Source organism: Silene latifolia, chromosome 10 (assembly GCF_048544455.1).
Source record: "Silene latifolia isolate original U9 population chromosome 10, ASM4854445v1, whole genome shotgun sequence".
Lineage (NCBI taxonomy): Eukaryota > Viridiplantae > Streptophyta > Magnoliopsida > Caryophyllales > Caryophyllaceae > Silene > Silene latifolia.
In genome coordinates, this window is record NC_133535.1 from 29,807,811 (window position 1) to 29,812,544 (window position 4,734).

General features: G+C 38.8%; 1 long non-coding RNA gene across 1 annotated transcript; it reads left to right on the top strand.

The window, feature by feature from the left end:
- Positions 1 to 1,708: 1,708 nt before the first annotated feature.
- LOC141608905 (uncharacterized) lies at positions 1,709 to 2,509 on the top strand. The gene is made up of 2 exons (XR_012527056.1): positions 1,709 to 1,950; positions 2,186 to 2,509. It is a non-coding gene; the product is annotated as an uncharacterized LOC141608905 (long non-coding RNA).
- The last annotated feature ends 2,225 nt before the right edge of the window (positions 2,510 to 4,734 follow it).

Genomic DNA, 4,734 nt, shown 5'->3' on the forward strand with positions numbered 1-4,734 from the left:
TTCCTTCTTCTCTTACATTCATATGCTTAGCCTTTGCTTCATGAGAGAAGAGTGACCCGTGAGAATCCATCATTAAGGGTCTTGCAAGGTCGACGGTTCAGCTTGATTATAGACCTCTTACAACTCGTTTGCATTTGACTGATTTGCTATAAGTGTTAGTTTGCTGCATGAAATTGGTTTAAGTGGGTATTTGTAGCTAGATCTGAGCTATCTTTTTCGTTCCATTAGTTTGCATTTAGTTTACTCGAGGACGAGTAAAGGTTTGGTTTGGGGAGATTTGATACGTGCATTTTATATAGTCTTTTTAGGCCTCTTTATGCACGTATTTCTATGCTATCCTCGTAGTTTTATGCTACGAAATGCCCTGAATATTCTACTTTGGTTTGTTTTGCTTTATTTGCAGGAATGGACCCGAAAGTGGTAGAATTAAGCCTTTTATCGTCCGTTTTGCATGCGTTTGGAGGATGAGTAGATTTGGAGCGGAAACACCGCTGTTATGGGATGCGTGAAGTCATTTCTGGAGCTAAATCACCAAGTCAAGGCTGAAACTAACGATGCAATGAGCTGGCTGAGTCAAAGTCACTCGATCGAAGGCTTTTATAGCTCGATCGAGTGGTTTTAAGAGAAGAAGTCCTCGATCGAATGGAACTTTCTGTTCGATCGAATTGTGCTATTTAGGGTTTCTTCGATCGAGTGGTTTATCTTCTCGATCGAGAGGTTTTGCTGAGAGTTTGTTCAATCGAGCTGTTTAAAATGGCTCGATCGAGTAATTCTCTATTGGGCTTGGGCCTTTTAAGTTTTGTTTTGTTTCTAGGTCAAATAAATTGTATTTTCTATAAATAGGAAGACGACAGATAACTTTGAGAACACTTCATACATTACTTTTCTCCCTTTTACTGTTGAACACTGTTTTTCTCTCTTTCCCGGATCTAATTCACTGTAACTTTCTCTTTCTCTTTTATCCTTTTTGTCTCTTATCTCTTTATTATGTTTATTATTCCTTATTCTTTTGCTCTTGCTTTGTTTACTACTATGTCTAGCTAATTTAATTGCTAGGATTTAGGGGAGTCAATGAATTGTTGTTAATTGCTAATTAGGTTACAGATCCTTCGCTGTTGTTTTGTCTATGTTGTTAATCATTGCCATTAATTATATCTAGCTATTTGAATCGATGCACTTAGCTTATTTAATTTTGGTAAATCTTAACCTAGACTGGAAGGTTGGAAGGGCTGAGACCTGCAGTGAACAATAAGATGCTTTAGTGAGGGCGGAAGCTAAGCTAATAGTATTTTAGGGCGAATTGAGACCGGAAGGAGATATTCGTTGCCCCTTAGACTGACACATCGACTGATCTGTGACCTTAGCTGCAATTAACTGACATTCATTGATGAACCGACAATCCTAGTTTATCTTTCTCTCTTATTAATTCCTCTTAACCTTTTCCCTTGCCTTAATCTCATTAGATTAGTTAAATAAATTAAAACCCCCCTCCTGTGACCATAGACAGACCGAATTGACGAGTAGATAGTGACCGCCTCCCTGTGGAGATCGACCCTACTTACCGCTGACTTCTGTTAGTAGTAGCTAGGTATTTATTTTTGGTACCTGACGACGGTATCAATAGGGGTCATTGAAATGGTATGAGTAATTTTGACTTGTCATTTTTAACTATTTCTTGTGATAACTCTATTACTAATAAGTCTTTTTCAGCAGGAAATAATTTGTCTAGTGACAATGTAGGCTCTACTCCCACTTCCAATACTTGTGGTTTGTGTTGGTATCCAGGTCATCAAGCTGCTTATTGTCCTCATAGGTTCAATCCCAATTTTGTATCTTCTAATCCAAACAATATCACTCATGCTTTGTCTGCTTTGTCTGTTGGTCGTGAAACCAACGACAATGTTTGTTATCTGGATTCTGGAGCTGCTTCTCACATGACTTATCAGAATGGTAATTTCTCTTCACTACAACCTTATATTGGGTCTAATACAATTGTGGTTGGTGATGGTACCTCTCTCCCTATTAGAAATATTGGTAATTTGAAAATAGCTACCAAGAGTCGTCCGCTTCATTTGTCGTCCGTGTGTCATATTCCTAAGCTAAAACATAATTTATTGCCAGTTTATAAATTGTGCCGTGACACAATTGTATCCTCTGTTTTGATAAATCTTATGTTTGTGTTAAGGACAAGACGAAGGGGGCGGTTCTTCTTCAGGGTTCCAGTAAAAATGGTGTTTATATCACACCTCAAATTGTCAGCCCAGAGTCTATCATTTCTGCACTAGTAGCTACTAAGGCGTCAGGTGATATTTGGCATGCTCGTCTTAGTCATACCTCTTCTATAGTGTTAGGAAATTTATGCTCAAATAAATCAATTATTTGTACTTCAAAATTTCAGGATGCTTGTGTTCATTGTAAGTCAGGGAAAGTGCATCGCTTGCCTTTTGACTCTGTTGAACATTGTTCTCCATATCCCCTATATTTAATACACAGTGATCTTTGGCAATCTTCAATTGTTTCTAATCAAAGATTTAGATATTATGTTGTGTTTGTGGATGACTTTTCTCGATTTTCGTGGATTTATTTATTACGATCAAAATCTGATGTTTATACACAATTTTTAAGTTTACAAAATATGGTGGAGAATTTATTTATTTGTAAAATTAAGATTTTCCAAAGTGATGATGGAAGAGAATTTGATAATATTTCTTTACTTAATCATTTTCGGGACTCGGGAATCATTTTTCAAAAGTCATGTCCAGGGACCCAGACTCAGAATGGTGTTGCGGAACGTAAGCATCGCCACATTATTGAGATGGCGCGTACTTCATTACTTCAATCCGATTTCCCAGTCCAATTTTGGGTGAACGCTTGTTACGCTTCCGTATATACCATTAACAGATTGCCTAGCTCAGTTTTAGGTGGTGTTTCTCCTTACACTAAGCTTTTCCATCGTTCCCCATCCTATGATTTTTTGAAAACTTTTGGTTATGCGTGTTTTCCTTTGTTAATGGATAGTGGTCGTCACAAACTTCAACCTAAGTCCAAGCACTGTGTGTTTCTTGGCTATGCCTCTAATTTCAAGGGATATCGTTGTCTTGATCCTCTTAGTGGCAATGTTTACATTAGTCGTCATGTTTTATTTATTGAGCATCAGTTTCCATATCGCACTCTAGTTTCCTCTCAACCGAGTCAATCCCTCTCCTCTCATGACACTACTCCATTGGTGTTAGTCCCTGGTTGGTCTCTGACGGTGTGTGCTGAGATGTCTCCTGCGGTCTCCTCCTCCGTGTCTGTACCTAGTGCACAACCCTTCAGTGGTTCCCCGCCCATGTCTGTGCCTAGTGCGCAATCCCCCATGTCCGGCCCCCATGTCTTATCCTCAACCCATAGTGTGGTGTCATCGCCTGCGTCTGCCATTTTGTCATGTTTCCTACTTCGTCGTTAGCTCCGTTTGACACGGGGGTGCTACTGTGTCTATTGAAATGGAGCATAACCCCACGCCTAGTGCTGCCCCATCCTTAATTCAATCGACCGAGTCCGCTTCTACTATACCTCTATCGTCAATTGTTATGTCTTCATCAAACACCAACGTTCATCCTATGGTTACTCGCTTAAAAGATGGGATCACTAAACCTCGTTCTCTGCTCAATCTTAAAACTGATGTAATCGAGTCTGAACCCACTAATTATAACCAAGCGTCTAAAGATGTCAGGTGGCGGGACGCCATGTCTGATGAGTACAATGCTTTGATTAGTAATGATACATGGGAGTTGGTACCTCGCAATTATAATCGTAATTTACTTGGTTGTAAGTGGGTGTATAAGATTAAATACAATTATGATGGCACTGTGGAGCGGTTCAAGGCCAGGCTTTTTGTCTTTGGCAACCATCAGCATGTAGGTATTGATTACTTTGAAACTTTTAGTTCCGTTGTCAAGTCCATTACTATGCGCTTAGTTCTCACGATTGTTGTTACATTTAAATCGACTATTCGTCAATTAGATGTTAAAAATGCCTTTCTTCATGGTTTTTTATCGGAGGAAGTCTACATGAGACAACATCCTGTATTTATTCACCCTTCTAAACCCGATCATGTTTGTCGCCTTCGAAAGTCCATTTATGGTTTAAAACAAGCTCCCCGGGCTTGGTTTTCTCGTTTCAGCAATTTTCTTCTATCTCTTGGCTTCACATGTAGTAGTTGTAACACTTCCATGTTCACTCTCAAAAACAACGGTCATCTTCTCATTTTACTTCTTTATGTTGATGACATTGTCCTTATGGGAAGTAGTTCATCTCTTGTGACTAATATTATTTCAGTTCTTTCTTCTCAATTTGCCATGAAGGATGTGGGGGATTTGCATTATTTTTTGGTATTCAGGTTGTGCGTACTTCGTCTGGTTTGCTTTTATCTCAACACAAATAAGTTCTTGACTTGCTTCGCAAATTCCATCTTCACACGGTCAAACCAGTTCGCACACCAATTATTTATAGAGCCACCTTGTCACTTCTTGATGGAGAATTACTTGCTGATCTCACAGATTATCGTAGTATGGTTGGTGCATTGCTGTAGGAAATATCAGTATACTTCATCAAGAATTCGGATTATAACGAAATTATAATTATGAAAATACGAGTCATAAATGAAATTACATAAACAAAAGTAGAGATTAGAATCAACCTTTGGTCCTAGCAATTTGGCCTAAGAACAATATCGAGATTGATATTCTCCTA